We start from the raw sequence: 18,814 nt of genomic DNA, 5'->3' as shown, positions 1-18,814 counted from the left end.
AAAACACAGTTGTTAACCAAAAGCCATGGTTATATCATTGTACTGTATTGTAACAAATATATGTGTAAAAAAAAAAAGAAAAAAAAAAGATATATATATAAATCTTATTTATATTTTATTTCAGCTGTGTATCTTTTCTCTTTTTCTATATATGTGTGTGTGTGTGTGTGTGTGCATATGTATATTTAAAATATGCATAAAACTTAAATCACAGACACATAAAAATAAAAAAAAATAAAAAAAAAATTAAACTAAATTACAAAAAAGCAACTAAAAATTAAAATGCAAACTGAAAATTTACAAATAAATATGAACAGGGGAATTTTAATTAAAAACTATAATAACATATCAGTGATATTAAAATAATATTTGTAAGGTGTGGCGAGTTGCTAAAAACATACTTACATTTGTAGGTCATCCTAATTCTTTGCGCCAAAACCAGCAGGTGAAATTTCCTGTTGAAACAACGAGTTATTAGCATGTATGCAAAACAAATATAGATCATATTCATGAGATGACTGATATCTCATTTAGAAATGACTGAACTGTTCGTCCTAAAAGACATGTTTCTAAAAACAGTGTTGCTGTCATGGGACGGTTGGATGTATTATGGAATGTGTAACAGGAACACAGAAATCGCTCTCAGTCTTTACCTGATGAGAAATCATCAAGTTTCATGACCTGACACGCCACATCTGAGTAATATGCACATATATGAAACTTATGGTACAAACATGAAATCTCATTGCAGTGAACCACTGTGATTCACAACAACAGCTGAGAAAAAAACACAATCTCATTGCAGTGAACCACTGTGATTCACAACAACAGCTGAGAAATCTACTACATGAGTGACAAAAAATTACCTCTATATACTTTCTGTAAACACTTCTGTGGTTCACATTTAAAAGTTCAAAAGTTTGGGGTGATTTATTCAGTAAGGATGCATTAAATTGATCAAAAGTGACAGTAAAGACATTTATAATGTTACAAAAGATTTATATTTCAAATAAATGCTGTTCTTTTGAACTTTCTATTCATCTGTGAATCCTGAAATATAAAATGTATCACAGTTTCCACAAAAAAAGGTTTGGCAGCACAACTGTTTTTAACATTGATAATAATCAGAAATGTTTCTTGAGCAGCAAATCATCATATTAGAATGATTTCTGAAGATCATGTGACACTGAAGACTGGAGTAATGATGCTGAAAATACAGCTGCGCATCACAGGTATTATTACATTTTACAAAATATTACAATAGAAAACAGCTATTTTAACTATATATTTACATTGAAAACAGATTGTAATAATATTTCACAATATTAATGTTTTTACTGTATTTTTGATCACATAAATGCAGCTTTGTTGAGCAGAAGAAACTTCTTTCAAAAACATAAAACATTTTACAGATTCCAAACTTCTGAACAACCCAGAAAAACACAACAAATCTAACACATGCACAGAAAGAAATTATTACTTACAACTGCCGCCTTGTGATGTTTGTGTGTGTGTGTGTGTGTGTGTGTGTGTGTTTGCAGCCAGTCTTAATACATTCCTAATTAATCCAATCAATCATCTCACAGACTTAATTATGTCACGGATGCAAAAATGATTACAGGGTCAATGTGATGAAAAGACAATCTCAGGCAAGACATTACACACACACACACACACACACACACACACAAACGCAGCTTCTAGCTTGCGTTAATTGCTGTGTTTTTTCTTTTCTATTTTTATTCACTCATTCGCTGTGTCGATTCTTTAGTCCGCTTCAATGAGACTAGAACAAGCTGGGTTGGAAAGTTCTTTGTCATTTCAATTAATTCAAATTTCTTCAATCTTTCTGGATCCCAAAGACTACACTAAAAACAATTTGGTGTAGGATTTACTAGTAAATTTCACAAATAATTACAAAGAAATGGCAAGTAACACATTAAATTAAACAGCAGCAATATTTACAGACAGAAACTTTGATTTTTTTTTTTTTTTTTTTTTTTTAAACAAAAAAAATTCCCTTAAATATTTGTTTTTTACAGTGTACCACTTCTCAGCGGAAATGCTCTTGTATTAAAGGAAACACCTTTGAATTATTAAAATAAAACATCATTACATTTTAATGCACCACTTTTCCAATTGAGGATGTCCCCTGAAAGAGTTCATGCTTTCAGTTTAAGTTTCTATACAGTTGAGCTCAAAATGTGCTCACAAACCCCTTGAACTGTCCTGCTGTGTGCTGTGCAGCATGATGGATGATCTCATGTTCACATTACAGAAGGACACGTCTGAACATGAAGCCCTGTGGAAAACATCACAGCCTCCGCTCTGACATTTTAAGGCCATGCTCTACAAAGGCAGCAAGAAAAATACGATCTACTACATTTTAGTCAAGCGCTCTGGTGTCTTCCATGAACGGCCACAGAAAAGCATCACACATCATTCGCATGCAGTGTAGTAGTGCATTTGAATATTTCATGACCGTTATCATGTCCTGCTAAAATGTTTGAGTCTTCATTTATTAAAGCAGAACTGCAGTGTTTCGTTTGTCTGAAAGCAGCAAGAAAAATGCAAGAACAGATACTGAGCCTCTTAAAAACCACTTGGGCTTCAGTTGAGTTCAGAGACTCATTTCTTTCTACATGTATTACTCAGCTCCGTCAGGATACAACGCTTTATTGAACTTGAAATAAACTGCAAACCATCCACGCCTTCAGGCTCTAGATGTTTAATGAGGTGTCAGACTCACCGACCCTTTTGCAGTTCAGAGCGCCTCTAATTGGTGTTTACGTTTTTTTTTTTTTTTTTTTGAGATAGCACTTTATTTTCTTTCTTTGAGCAGAATAAATGTAGTATACTGTATCTTCTACAGTGTTGGGTAAGTTTTTTAAAAAGAGTAATCCACTACAAATGACTACTTTAAAATTGCAATTTGATTACATTACTAATTACTGCATTTAAAAAGTGATCAGCTTACTAACTGCTTTACTTTCAAGTTTACTTTACTTTTCAAGTTTTCAAACCTAAAAAATACACTACAAAGTGAAACTCATGGTTCTTTCAGTCATTTTATAACTGACTGAAAAATTACATAAATATCAAAACAGTAACTTGAACGATCACTTGCATCTTTTCCTGATAACAGAGAAAAGATCTTAAAATGTTCCATCATCTCTGATCGTACAGATAAGATAAATTATTCATTTGAAACTGTGAAGGGTGTAATCTTTATTTGTATACACTCACAATATCAACAAAACTTTGTGCTTTTGTAAAATAAAATAAAGAAAACTAACAGGATGCGCTTTCTGCCGTCTCGGTCCCTGTGCACTTCTTTCTGAAACGCGTCACAAAAATTAACGAAAATTTCAGCGAATACTTGACACACAGACATAAGAAATATATCTATAATCTATCTATAAATATATCTAAAGACAGTGTCTATTTTTAAATGACGTAAGTCATGCTGAAAACAAATATTCTCTGATAAACAAACGCAAGGTTCAGTTTTTCCCATCTGAGCTCATTATGATTTCTGTTGAGTAAGTCATTTATTCTTACTTGTATTAGTGCTATTGTGACACAAACTTGTACGCATTTTACTAGTTGGACTTTTCCCAAAATATAATGCCAGACTAAAATGTGTGAAATCGAAATTCAACATTTTGAAATATAAACCTTCATTGCATCTAAATGTTGTACGACTCTGCATATTAGCTCGCATTCTCCGGTGATTCATTAAAGCAAATACTGACGCGCAAAACAGGATTTTAAAATGCATTTACTTCATATTTTTTCTTAACACTGCATAACTTAAGTAACAATTTTATTGACATTAGTAACTGTAATCAGATTACATACATTTAAAATGTAACGCAATACAGTACTGTGTAACGTGTTAAACCTAACTCTGATCTTCTAACAATAATTTTAAACATTTTTGTGCTCATCTCTATCTTTGATCAATCAGAAAGTGGATTTCTTTTCAAAATGTTTGCAAACGTTTTCAAATCCCTGCAGTGACCAACAACATCTCCGGCTCCTGAATTCATGCCAGACTCTTGCTGACATGAAAACACTTCAGCTTTCTACCGCTTCTCCTCCTGACCTCCTCCCACTCCTGTCCTGAATCTGTGCTTAACTTAAGAGTTAAGCATTGAACTTTGACCCCTGCTGATGTCAGATTTGGCCAAATTAAACTGCTCTGGAGGGAATAAAACCCCTTTTTTTGTTTTCATTTGTTCTAATTATTACGGAACTGTAAGCAAATCACCATCTCTGTGTTTTTTGGTTTAACTAGTCCTATTAGAACAGCCGCTAAAAAAAACAAAAAAAACCAAAAAACCAAACACTTAAAAAGTATAAATCAAGATGCATTAGTTTGGGATGCATAATATTAAGTTCTTTTTTTTTTTTTATATTAATCTAAATTAAGTGAGCTTAAGCATAAAACAAGAAAAAAAAATCTACCAAAAGAGAAATTAAAATAAATTCAAAGGGAAAACATTTTTTATTATTTTGTTATTTTTTCTTGTTTTAAGCATAACTCACATCATTTTGATTAAAAATTTCAGAAAGCAGAATTTGGCTGGAAGAACTTGGTGAGATACTTTATTACACCCCTCATCAAAAGTAAACAATTAAAAAAACCCCAACAGTGTTGGAGACTCTGCAGGGATGTCAATGTCAATCATTCTCATGTATTTTGGTCATGTATAAAGATTCACCCCTACTGGGAATCTATTGTAACAGAAATGGAAAAAAATTTGGGTTACAAAAATACTGAATGACCCACAGACTCTGTATTTAGGCCTGTTAACTAAAGATGTTGTTAGAGGGGAAGACATTTATCTAATTAAAGTGATGCTGATATCAAGTAAGAAAGTTATAACGAGGAATTGGTTGAAAAGTGAGCCTTTGAGTCTGGACCAATGGAGGAATATCATGGAGGAAATATTCGCAATGGAAAAAATGACCCATGACCTGAGACTGGAAGCACATAAATGTAAAAATACGATGGAGGAAATGGACCTGTTATGTAACTCACTCAAATGTATGATACAAATGGAAGATCTGTATTTGTAGCACCCTACCAGTTGTTATTTTGTTCATTGTGAAAATTAAAAAATGAAAAAAAAAAAAAAAAAAAAAAAAAAAAAAAATCAGAAAGCAACACTTATGTTATGTATTTTACTTCTAAAGTAAATGTTTCTTTATATGAAATGTTTGGATATTTTTTTTTTTTTTTTGCATTAAGTCATTGCATTGTCCTGCAGAAAAAGAACAACACAGGTTTGGAAAGACATGGGGGTGAGTAAATTTGACATTTTTTAATTGGAAGAGTTTTGAAAAATGTCATTGTTGTGTGGCATCCAACCTTTTTCTCTCATGCAAACTCTGCAGATTCAGTGGCAGTACAGGAAACACCAACAGATTATTTGAGAATCGTGTTCATTTGGAATGAATGCAGACACTCAAGAGTCATTAAAAGAACTAAATACCATGAAAATCTAGTTTTTTTTTTATGGAACATTTAAAAAAAAAAAAAAATAAGAACCAGCTCTTAATTCCATCCCTGTGGTTAAAAGATCAACCAGTGTCACCTCCAGGTGAAAAAACTCTGGCATGATCCTAAAAGATCAACTGACCTCCATTAGGCACAACCGCCCTGCTGCTGTCTCTTCATGACCCATGATAATATTGAGAAACAGACCCTCTTCTGTCTTGTGTCCTGGTTAAGGCTCTAGTTATATTACGAATAAATCACAAAGCTGCAGCCCGACTCACATGCACCCTCCAGAATCTCTTTGTTCTGCTCTCTGATTTGGCCTCTGGTGCCTGTAGAGAAATCAGTCGAGTCGTTCCTGGCCTGCGGTGCGTTCAAAATCCTGATACCTACAGGACAAGATCAAATAGTACAACCCTGCCTAGCTGTCTTGTTTCATGTCTCTCACCCCACAGCTCAAATATCCTGATTAAGGAATGCTAACCTCTACACAGATTCATCAGTTTGCATGCTGGTATTTTATTGTGGTATCACTGGTTTTTGATTGACGCTTAAGTTTAGGGATGGTAAAAATTTTCATGCTTTTGAAAGAAGTCTCTTCTGCTCACCAAGGCTGCATTTATTTGATAAAACATTTCTGAAAAATATTGTAAAATATTAATAGAGTTGAAAATAACTGTTTTCTATTATGTTTATAAATAATCTGTCATTTATTGCTGGGATGCGCAGCTGAATTTTCAGCATCATTACTCCAGTCTTCAGTGTCACATGATCTCCAGAAATCATTCTATTTTTTTGTGGAAACCATGGTTTATTTGAAATAGAAATATATTATAACAAAATAAATAAATAAATCCAAAGGTCTCTATATGCAAAAATAGCTGAAAAATTACATCTAAGTTTAAGAGTACGTTCTCAAATTCCCATCAGATGAAGAATAAACGGCATTCTGAGTAATAAAAGGAAAAGATCTGTTAACCCAGAAGAGATTCTGCTGTAATCTCATTTAGAATCCATGTCAGTCTGTCACAGAAGATTGAGAATACTGTAGACAGACGGGTTTGGATTAATAGTCATAGCATTTAAAAAAAAAAAAAAAACATACACACACATGAAAGAGAGATGAAGTGAAGAGCCGAAATGTTGTTGTTGTCTTTGCTGCTGTATCTAAAGGGATTTATGTGATCAGTACAAACCCAGATCAGACTGACTCCGGGTTAAGCTGGAAGACAAAACCAGAGGAGAATGAATCAGCCTACTGACAGAGACTATTAATGTAAAACTAGTATTACCGTAAAACTGTTTTTTAACAGCATATATGACTATTCAACTTTTCTAGTTCCAAACCAGATGGCTCTTTTCTAAATTCAAAGTGGATGAATGGATGAACATCATCTCTAGTCACTGTCCCTCCACAAGACCCTTCAGCAAGCTTTGCACTCATCCACATTGAAGTCTATTATTTTATACTATAATTTGTTTTTTGGCTTATTTGATCAGAAAACACGACCTGGATTCAAACCTGCAGCATCTACGTGGGCAGCGCAGTGGTCTGGACTGCATGCATCAAACAACATTTCAAACATAATGCAATAAAAAATAAAATAAAATAAAATAATTATTATATTATAAGGCTATATGTGACCAAGGACCACAAAACCAGTCATAAGGGTCAATTTCTCGAAATTGAGATTTATACATCATCTGAAAGCTGAATAAATAATCTTTCCATTGATGTATGGTTTGTTATGATAGGTGTCCAAATGAAGGTCTTAGCAATGCACATTACTAATCATCAATGAAGTTCAAAAAAATCTAAATACTGAGAAAATCATCTTTAAAGTTGTCCAAATGAAGGTCTTAGCAATGCACATTACTAATCATCAATGAAGTTTTGATATATTTACAGTAAGAAATTAACAAAATATTTTCATGGAACATGATCTTTACTTAATATCCTAAATGATTTTTGGCATAAAAGAAAAATCGATAATTTTGCCCCATACCATGTTTTTTTGGCTATTACCACAAATATACCCCCCAGAGACTTAAGACTGCTTTTGTGCTCCAGGGTCACATATAATAATACAAATTATTATTATTATTATTATTACAGGCTATGAGCTCAGACCGCCGAGATGAACGTCCTGGAAGATCTGCAAGCCATATAAACCGAGAGCTGTGTTTTCAGACCCTACAGAGATTACAGTACAGTAAAACTGCTATCGCCTACTGCATCTGAGCTGATTTAATGCTGTTTAAAGTCCTCTATTGTGCACCTGGCTGGCAGAAGAGATATCTGTCATCCTTCCCTTGTGGTCAATCTCATTTCATCCAGTCTCCCAAGAGCCTTTGTTCTTCTCACCACCTTCTCGTGGCATAAACTCACACGAAGACTTTCTACTGCTTCCAGATTATAATTTAAACCAGCTGCATGGTCACAGCTATTTTCAATGATCATCACAGCCTGGTAGATGCCATAAGGTGCACAGGGCCACAGCTATAACAATTATAGCGGTTCCTGTCAGAGTGTGTCTCTGCCTCTGTGTCTCTCCATATCAGAGAGGTTTGGTTTGAAAGCAAACACCACATCGGTGCAGCTCGGCTGACACAGATTTGCCAAAATGGCGCTACGCTGATTTGGAGAGACACAGAGGAGAGGAATTGTTGAATAAAGTCGTTATTTTTGTTTTCTTTGTGTACAAAAAGTATTCTCCTCGCTTCATAATATTACGGTTGAATCACTAATGGCAGATGGACTATTCTGACGATGCTTTTCATACTTTCCTGGACCTTGACACTGTTATTTACTTGGCAGTCTATGGGACAGTTTCAAGCTAAACACCCTTTCATCCAAAATATCTAAATTGTGTTCCGAAGATGAACGAAGCTTTTACAGGTTTGGAACGACATGGGGGTAAGTGATTAATGACAAAATTTTCATTTTGCGGTGGTGTAACCCTTTAATAACTTGCCATAATCATTCCCAGTGCTACATCATCAACAGAGATTGTGTGTCTGGGCTCAGTTGTAAAGCTGAGTGCAAAATACAATCTGATCAAACAAAGAAAACACTGAGTTCTGTTACGCTACACAGCTGCTTTCTGGAAAAAAAAACAGCTTGTTAGTGGAAATACTGTCAAGCCACTGAACAGGTTAAGTTAATAATATCACTACTTTTAAACCTAACCTTTACTCCACAGCACCTCATGAATCAAGCCACGAGAGAAGAAATGAGTTTGATGCCCGGATTCATGTGTCTGCGAAGACGGATAGTTGCTTGTGAGGAAACATGAAAACTGAATGGAAGGGAAGGAAGATAAATGTACTCAATCAAAAGCGCTCTACGTCTCCACAGAATAGCTCTGTACAGTAGAGTCAAACACCGGAAACGAGATTCAGGAGGTTTTCTGCAGATTTTCTGCAGTATTTTTGACCTTTTTTTCCAGTACAAATATCTAAACATTCTTAGATCAAGATACATTTACTTCAAAAGCTAAATTCTTAAGGTATAAAGCCTTGTTTTCTAAAACAAAAACAAAAAAATTAAGTGGGTTTACATAAAATCTGAAAAAAAATTCTTCCAATGGGCTAAGAAAAATTAACTTAATTCAAGGGGAAAAATAATTTAATTTTTCTGACCCCATCTGTGATTTTTTTTCTATTTTTAAGTATAAACTCACTTAATTTTGATTTCTTTTTTCAGAAAACAAGAATGTATACCATTTTGCTTCTGAAGTAAATATCTTGATTTAATAATATTTTAGTCAAACAATTGTTTAGAAAATCCTTTCAAATTCAGCAGAATCACGTTGGTTATTATAGTTAACTAAAAAAAAAAAAAAAAAAAAAAAAAAACTTTAAATAAATGTTAATGTTATTTCAGCAACATTTCTAATTTTAATTTAATCTGACTTGATTTCCTAAAACAAAAACAATACAGACGTATTTAAAAACAACACAAACAAAACTAAACTTTAACTAAAATGAACATGAAAGCAGAAAATATAAAAATTAAATCTAATTCAAAATATTAACAAAAAAAATAAAATAAATAATAATAATAATAAGTGTGTCAATGATACTTAAATAATACTGGAAAGATTTTGCAGCTTTTCTCCCCCTGAAGTGCTCTTACGATGTTTCATGCACCAAAAAAAACAAAAAAAACACATAATTTACTGTGACCTTCTAACCTTAAAAATGAAACTGGCTGTTTTAATACTGTACCTTTAAGACTTTACACTGTCAGGGCGGGGCAAGTTTCTGATTACTGAATAGGTGTTGGTGTGCAAATGTGGTATATGCTAATATACTCATGAATTCAAAACCTCCTTTGATTGCTGAACAAGCTGTTTTTGAGGCTTAGTTTTAATGAGTCTATTTTAAAGAGCAGTACACACACGTGTACGTGTACGAGCAATTACAGCGTAACCCAGGGGACATCATTGTTCAATACCCGATCGAGTCCCTCTGAAAAATAAAATGCAGCACCTGCATGTCTGACTGCTCGCTTTTAATGGAACAGTTCAGGAATAGCACATAAAAATTTACAATTTCTCATCAGTTACTCATGCATATGGAGCTTGCACCATCAGGTCATCCAAGAGTTTGAAACTTCATGGGAACAAATTTGTAGAAATGTAGCATTACATCACTCAGCAATGGATGCTCTGCAGTGAATGGGTGCCGTCAGAATGAGAGTCCAAACAGCCGATAAAAACATCACAATAATCCACACCACGCCAGTCCATCAGTTCACATCTTGTGAAGCCAAATGCTGCGCGTTTTTAAGAAATATTTCCATCATTACGATGTTTAAACCATCACTTAACTGATGGACTGGAGTGGTGTAGATTATTGTGATGTTTTATCAGCTGTTTGGACTCTCGTTCTGACGGCACCCATTCACTGCAGAGCATCCATTGCTGAGCAGATGATACAGTGCTACATTTCTCCAAATCTGATGAAGAAACAAACTCATCTACATCTTTTTAGGTTAACTATTCCTTTAATACAATATGTTATGATATATAACTTTTTTCCCCCAGTTTTGTTTTTAAACTTGCATAAAAATGCTTAAAATCAAATGCATGTATATTCAAGACACAGTCTATTAAATTTTTTTTCATATCTTAAGCATTGCTGCTTCGAGTAAATTTATTTTGAGTTTAATGTATATGAAATTGGATTGCATATGAAATAAATAAATGTCAAAATATTTTCACCATGAATGAAAGCAGTTAAAGTAACTGTTTTAATTTCAAAGACCAGTTAAGCACTTTATACAAAGTACCGTAGCCATCAAACAAAGATCAATGCTTCTCAGAATCTGTGTCAATATTTCATTAAATAGTGACTCTGTTGTTTTTGGCTGACTTTCATCCTTCTCTGCCAACTCTTAATCAGCCAAATTGCCTGTAGTTGTGAGTCGCTGGGTTCCCTTCAGCAGTATTTATGATCTCGTAAATCAATAATGTTGGAGAGGATTGTGAGCAGAGAAAGATAGAATAAGACCTCCGTCTCTGGTCACATGCCATCAGGAGGATGTTAGTCTGTCAGGTTCCACAGCAGCAGTGACTAAGCAGAATAAAGCCCAGGATCAGCGGCTTCTTCCTGCTGCGTGACTCAGTTCTGGTGAGGAGCTTTCAACAACCAGATCTATATACAGAGCGAATGCCTGGCTGAAAACAGGGCTTTCATAATGACAGATTCAACACAAGGACTGGAAAATTTGTCTGTCCACAAACTGCTTTTACTACAATATGTTAATATTATAATATTTCTTCCACTTGTTTTTAACTTGTTTACACTTAAAACAAGTCAAAATACATGTATATTCACAATTAATATATTTATATAAATAAATTCTTAATATCTTATGCAGTTTTGGGACAAGTAAATTGATTTAAATTTAAGTATTTTCGATATTTTAAAAGACAGATAGAATAGAATTTGTTGTTGTTTTATTCAAAAACTGCTAATTTGTCCACATGCAAATGCTTTCATCAATTAGCTTGTATTTAAATTCATTATAAATTTGGAATTTGATTCAGAATTAGTTTTTACTATTAGTATTTTTAGTATTACAAAAGTCACACAGTGTAACATTACTTTCAATAAAAAGTAACTCAGTAATGCAATTAGTTACTTTTTTAGGGAGTAAAACAATATTGTAATGCATTACTTTTCACTGCCTGCTCAGCATGTGACTCGTACACAGTTATTACTGAATGAGACCCAGAGTAACACTAAACCTCATGACCTCAAAGACCTGCAGCAAAGCCCACATAAAGTCCCACACACAACATCTTCAGCCCAGAAGAGCTGTGAGAAGTGGCTCCTATCAGCGGCCGTGAGCATGAAGTGATGGATTGTGATGATACGCCGTAATGTGAGGGAGTTTTGGGCCACTGCTCTGCTCTCAGCAGATTACCGATGAAAGAACCTTTGCCGTTTTGAATAGTGCATGAATGGAATTAGTGCATTAATGCTGTGCATCCCCAGGCTCTCGCATGCCCTACTTTACCAAAGAGCGCAGCAACCAGCCATTCAGTGCATTGTTCCCGGAACTATTAGGAATTATGGGAAAAAATGGCTGTGAGGATTCTGGGAATGTTGAGCGAAAAAGACAATCATCCAGATAGAGACTTGCTATAGCTTAAGGTTTTATATCTATCTCTATATATAAGTTAAAAAGCAATGTGATGGCCTCTTTATTCCACACTATAAATGTAATGTAGCTCTGAGTCTGTCCATATCACAGCTTAAATTAATAGTCCAGGTTCAGCACAAGTTAAGATCAATCGACAACCATTTTAGCATATAGATTACCTTTTCTTTAAAAAGAAGAAAAAAAAATCTGGGTTACAGCAAAGCACTTAAAATGGAAGTGAGTGGGGTTCATCTGCAAATGTTAAAATACTCACTCACACAAGATATAAACAATATGACTGTTAACACAAGTTTAGTGTGGAAATGGTTTACAAACCTTTTCTGTGTACAATTATATCAAATTTTACAACATCCTGAAAGTCCTTAAGGGAACAGTTCACCCAAAAAATGAAAATTTGCTGAAACTGTACTCTCCCTCAGGCCATCTGAGATGTAGATGAGTTTGTTTTTTCATGTGAACAGATTTGGAGAAATGTCGCATTGCACATCTCAGCAATGGATGCTCTGCAGTGAATGGGTGCCGTCAAAATGAGAGTCCAAACAGCTGATAAAAACATCACAATAATCCCAGTCCAGCAGTTAACATCTCGTAAAACCAAAAGCTGTGTGTTTGTAAGAAATAAATCCATTAAGACATTTTTAACATCAAACCATTGAGTCATCTATCCATAATGCAGCTTTCTTCAGTGAAAAAGTCTTGTCTGAATCAGGAGAGAAATGTGCACAGATCAAGCAGCGTTTATATGCAAAAAAAAAAAAACAAACAACTCCAAAACAGCTCTAAACAAATATGATTATGGATTTTTTTCACTGGAGGAAGCATTATTATGGATTATAGACTCATATTTTGTCCAGAAGCAATGCTTTAAAATGTCATATTGATGCAGATTTTCATTCACAAGATGTGAACTGATGGACTGGAGTGCTGTGGATTACTTGTGGATTATTGTGATGTTTTTATCAGCTGTTTGGACTCTCAGTCTGACGGCACCCATTCACTGCAGAGCATCCATTGCAGAGACACTGATGCAATGCTACATTTCTCTAAATCTGAAGAAGAAACAAACTCATCTACATCTCGGACGGCCTGAGGGTGAGCACATTTTCAGCAAATTTTATTTTATTTTATTTTATTTTTTTTGGGTGAACTATTGCTTTAATTTGAACTGAACCTGAAATGTTCCTATAATAACCACTTTAACGGGACAATACTTATATAGCATTAGTATGTACAGAGACCAACCACAGTTTGTTGTGGTAAATCTGAGGTATATTATGCCACAGTTAAAGATCAGATACTAAATGAGCTTTCCTTTCCGGTCTCCGCTTCCCGCTTCCTCCTTCCTAATGTAATCTGTCTGGAGAACGATGAGGTGAGCGCAGGCAATGCATCATTCTGCACTCCTCTGGTCTCGAGCTCTGTACTCATGCACCAAGGCTCCAGGCTTTTTCTACAATAGTGCGGGATGTACCCTAAAAAGCTGCCTCTGTCCCACATCTCTGGAGCTGCAGCTGCGTTCTGTGAGTGTCCCGCGGGGCATGGACCAAAATGGAGTATGAACCAGAGTATGATTGAGTATCATCTTGTGTATAATACAACTGACAACATGGCTGGGACTGACTGCAATCTAGTGTGCTGAAATTCAAACTGTGCAGGTCAAAAATATCACCATCCTAGCACTTAGTCAGTCTATGCAGCAGATTTTCTAGAGAACATCTGAAGTTAATAGTATGCATGCCACATAAAAAATAATAATAACTGAATAACAAAATGATTAAATCATAATTTAGCAAAAAACATTTCACCATTTGAACTACCCCAAATAACTAAAACATCACATATTGCTGAATTTACTCTGCCAACTCATCAGTTTTTTGGCAGACATCAGCCACAAATCTATGGAAGCCACGGAATAAAAACAAATTATAACAAGTAATTGTGACTTTCTGACTAAACTCACAATTCTGAATCTTCTTCCGAGAATAAAGAGAAACAAAGTCCAAATTGTGAAATATAAACTCAGAACTGTGAGGGAAAAAATGTCTGAATTGTGAGAAGTAATGCTGCATCGAGACTGTGTTCTTCTCATTTGAGACTGTAGCGCTTGTAAAAAAGTCATAACTGCGTACATGCATATACCAGGGGCATTTTCTCCAATAGGAAGGCATTAAAAAATAATGCATTCAATTCTACAAATAATACAAACAAAAATGCATAAAATAAAACAAACAAATAAATGCATAAAATAATAAATAAACAAATAAAAATAAATAAATACATTGATGTATAAATCACTCACCCACTCACTAACTCAATCAATCAGTCAAAAATAAAACTAAACAAATATTAAGTTTTAGACGGAGGCTGTATCTTTCCTTTGTATCCAGTTATGCATAAATGAATGCATAAATGCAGCTGCAGACCGGACTGTTATATTAATGTGACTAAGCCCGTCTGCCGCGCTGATAAGTGCAGTGATGGATGGCAGGAAAGCGTCTCGCTGGTGCTTCTCAGTGAGGACGGTTCATCAAACGCATCAAGAAAGAGACAGAAGACAATTCAACATGTTAGACGCTTAAAGCCACAAGCTACACTCGCCTCACCGTTAACCTTCATTAGAGTTTGATGGAGCGCCGAGCAAAATCTGAGCAATACAACCTCTCCATTAGTCATCTTACAGCAACAAACAGACATTATTGTCGTTGAGTTGTACAATAACATGGATCAGTTGTTGAGAGGCGTGAGCTGAGGATAATGCTGTTATTTCTACAAAGCACTGAATGAGGCTGTGACAAAACGCAAGGAGACAATCATTACTCTCAATCCATGCTGGAACATTCACTTCAGCTCTAGACTGACTTCTACAATGCAGGCCTATCCTTCATAGTAGGAAGATATCACAGTATGAGTTTTGTTTTACAGTAATTGAATGAAACATTTTTGGATAACACACTGAATTCAGGTGCTTCATCTCATTTGATTATTTTCTCTGTCTGATGGACACAAACAAAGCTGTCATCAATCAGTGTTAATTTAGTATCACTGAGATACTATTATAGCTTGATTTATTGATACATATTTGATATATTACATTTGTTTTTATTTTTGCATTTTCTGTTTTCATTTTAATGTTAGGTAAAATTTTAGTGATTTTGTTGTGTGTTTTTAATATTTTTAGTATATCTTAATTCGCTTGTTAAGTCTGACGTCGCATGTCACCTCTTCCATCTCAGATACCATGAGAAAACAACAAAAGGTGCTAATATACACTCACAATGCGATATAATACTACCAAAAAAATTATAATCCTAACCTTTAACTCCATACCGAAATCCCAGATAGTCAGACAAAAAAAATATAAATAAAAATAAATAAATATAAAAATTATTTGTGTTTGGGACACTGTGAGCATGGAGACTGTAGTGTACACCATAAGTTTGAAAACGTTTAGCTTAAATGTTTAATATAAATAAACAGTGCTCATAAACGGCTGCTGAGGTAGTATTCTCAAGTGAAGCCAGTTGTGGCTTGGACCCGGAAACAGCGCTTCTTACGTCACCACTTAACAACCGAATAGTTTTAATTTTTTTATTTCAGTTTTAGTTATGTTAGCACATGTAGTACAAGTTAAACTACATGGAAAAGAGAAATGTTGCTCTGGAAAGTTTTGTAATAGTTTATTTCAGTTAACATTCATTTTAAACACATCATAAAATAAAAGCTCAAAGACATCAAAAAGCAAAATTTTAATGCATTACAAGACTCTGTTAATAAACTAGAGAAATGGTTGGTCTATCTATCTATCTATCTATCTATCTATCTATCTATCTATCTATCTATCTATCTATCTATCTATCTATCTATCTATCTATCTATCTATCAGATGAATCATTCATCATGTGTCTAATTCAGTCATTGCCATATGGCCTTTGAAATCTTGTAAAGTGTTGATGTTCTGCAGAGAGAGATGCATATAAAACACAAACAACTACTTATATTACATAAGCCATACAAATCTCAAATGCATATAACTTTAGAGAGCTCCCATAAGAGTGAATTCCTGTCTGTGAAGTTCATATTGACTGAAGAGCGTGGTGTGTCGTTTAATAATGTGTGGTTTGTACTGGGCTGTAATAAAGGTCAAGCGAGGGCTTTGGCAGCACTGACTGACTGACGGCTCACTCAGGGCAGGTAGAGAGGCGCTCTGAGTTTAATGGTGTTGGGATGTGCAGTTGGTGTCTCTGTGGGCTGGACGAGCTGCGACTGACTCTCTCCGACACCGAGAGCTAAAGGTCAGCCAACAGTCTGTCAGCACTGTACTGTACTCACACAAATCATGCTTACAGTCACACAGCGATTCCTGTTAATGTACACTGTGTGGACTTTACACTGCATTATATCATGATATTGATGAAACATATGCACTTTATCCATAATTTCAATCAAAAAGTGAAAAAAAACTGGTGTAGAAAAAAAACATTTCACTCAGAAATTGCTAGTAAATCAAATATTCTTGTTTAAAATGTTTAATGTAAAATATAATAAAACTATCTAGTTAAAAAAATAAATGCATTATTGCACATAGTTTTTCACTAAATCAGCTCAAGGAAGAATGATGTTTAATTTTAATACATAAATTATACTAATATTTATTCAAACTCATTAAATCTGAAATATTTAAATGAATACATTTACATTTTACACAAACATTTTAATACATGAAAGTTTTCTGATAGGGACTACATATTGTTAGTGATGTTAAATGTCAAACGCCAAAGAAAAAGAGCATTAAAAATCATTGCAATATTAATGATGTTGATTTTTTGCTAAATCATTTGCTTGGGTGAATGTTTGGGTGCTTCTGTGTATTACTGACATTCTAATATTTCAGAAACTGTACTCGCTTGGAGAGGAAATAAAAAGATTATTGGCTATTGTGTTTAATTCAATGTGTTACTTGCTGCTTCTTTATAATTATTTGTGAATTTTACAAGCAATTTCTGACACCAAAAAGTTTTCAGTCTATAATGCCAGTAAAATAGCTAGGAATAATTTGTCGCCATCATACTGCATCAGTTCAACTTTTCTGTCACCCCAAAAACAAAAGGAAGAAAGAAGAAAATACATTTTGCATAAAGAAAAAAATGGGCCATATTTTTAGGATCAGTAAGTGTTTTGCTTTGTGACAATCAATCACGATTGTACAATCACAATCAGCAGAGCCTCCATCATTTCTGTCTGTTCAACAGCTGTTTCCTGGTTGATGTGCAAAGATATGCAAACATAATTAAAAGAGATGAGGTTCAATTACAGCTCATCAATACAAAGAGCCTGATTACCAAAGACAAGCAGCACGAGCCACAAACACAAGTACCGACACAGATCTGTTTTAATGCCTTTATCGCTCTTGCTGATGGTTTAATTCTTCAGTATTGATTTTCAACTTTAGACTAAGAAATGGAGAGTCAGTAGCACAAAGGAAATGATAGAATACTAAACAATACACACATTTAACCAAACACATTTAAAGGTGCCATAGAATGCAAAAATTACTTTTATAAGGTGTTTGAACACAGTTGTGTGGCCGCAATGTGTGAAAACAACCAGCCTATAATGGTAAAAATCCACCCACTCATCGTTTTATAATCCTAATAAATCATAAACAGTCTCTCCACACGAGCAGTTCCAAACTATGACGTCATACTCGGTGAAAGTCCCGCCCATTTGTGATGCTCTCTGCCCTATAAACAGCCCTGAGTGAGAAGCAGCGGTCCGCCATTTCTGTTTTCTTGCTGTAGCTGCTGGAGAAACAATGTCAGCGCCAAAGAGCCATTAAAAGTGTTGTGTGTTGGGATGCACCAACAAACACAAGAGTCTCCATAGACCGCTGAGGACATGCTGGTTACATTTCATTTTCGAAGGAAATGTCCCAGACAAAAACAGAAAAGTCCTATATGTTTGTGCTAACATTTTACACCGGACTGCCTCACAAACGAGCGCTGGATTTGTGCAAAGATTGCTTCTGAAAGAGGGATCGATACCAACGCTTCATGCACAAACGTCCAGACTCCAGAAAAGTAAGCATCATGCAACATGTTTTCCGAAAGAGCTTCTTGGCTCTCTGTAAGGCTAATGTTGCTAAAGCTACCATTGTCTCTGCCTGTTTTCACTAGTGCTGCCTTCACGTGCTACCAGAATGATCGTAAATAGGAATATGGTAGTTAAAAATTGTGTTTGGAAGCAATGTGAGGTCAGTAACACGGTCACCACCAGTTAAACCGTAACACCGGTGGTCTGCCCGCGAGCATGAGCTCTTGAAGCTCCGCACTCTTCTGAGAAGGGAGGCGGGAGCACCAGCTCATGTTCATCTAAAGGGGACAAACACAAAAAACTGCGTGTTTTGGCTCATACCTTAAAATTGCCAATTTCAAGAAACTATAAAAAATTATCTGTGGGGTATTTTGGGATAAAACTTCACATACACACTTTGGGGACATCTGAGAACAATTTAAAATATTGTATCAATGCATTCTATGGCACCTTTAAAAAGTATGGCAGCATTTTTCTTGCTCTTTTGAAATAAAAGTACTATAGAAACCTGCTGTAACACTGACTTAAAACTCCCTCTCCAG

At 34.9% G+C, this 18,814-nt stretch overlaps 1 protein-coding gene across 1 annotated transcript in view; it reads right to left on the bottom strand.

Moving 5' to 3' along the window:
* LOC109053414 (disks large-associated protein 4-like) overlaps window positions 1-18,814 on the bottom strand; it is a 138,675-nt gene that overhangs the window by 33,396 nt on the left and 86,465 nt on the right. Inside the window, 1 exon segment of the mRNA XM_042757570.1 lies at window positions 406-455. The gene's annotated coding sequence lies outside the window, so the exon portion shown is untranslated.

Source organism: Cyprinus carpio, chromosome A6, assembly GCF_018340385.1.
Source record: "Cyprinus carpio isolate SPL01 chromosome A6, ASM1834038v1, whole genome shotgun sequence".
NCBI classification, from domain to species: Eukaryota; Metazoa; Chordata; class Actinopteri; order Cypriniformes; family Cyprinidae; genus Cyprinus; species Cyprinus carpio.
The sequence above is the reverse complement of the archived record's forward strand: the minus strand, read 5'-3'. Positions and strand labels throughout refer to the sequence as shown.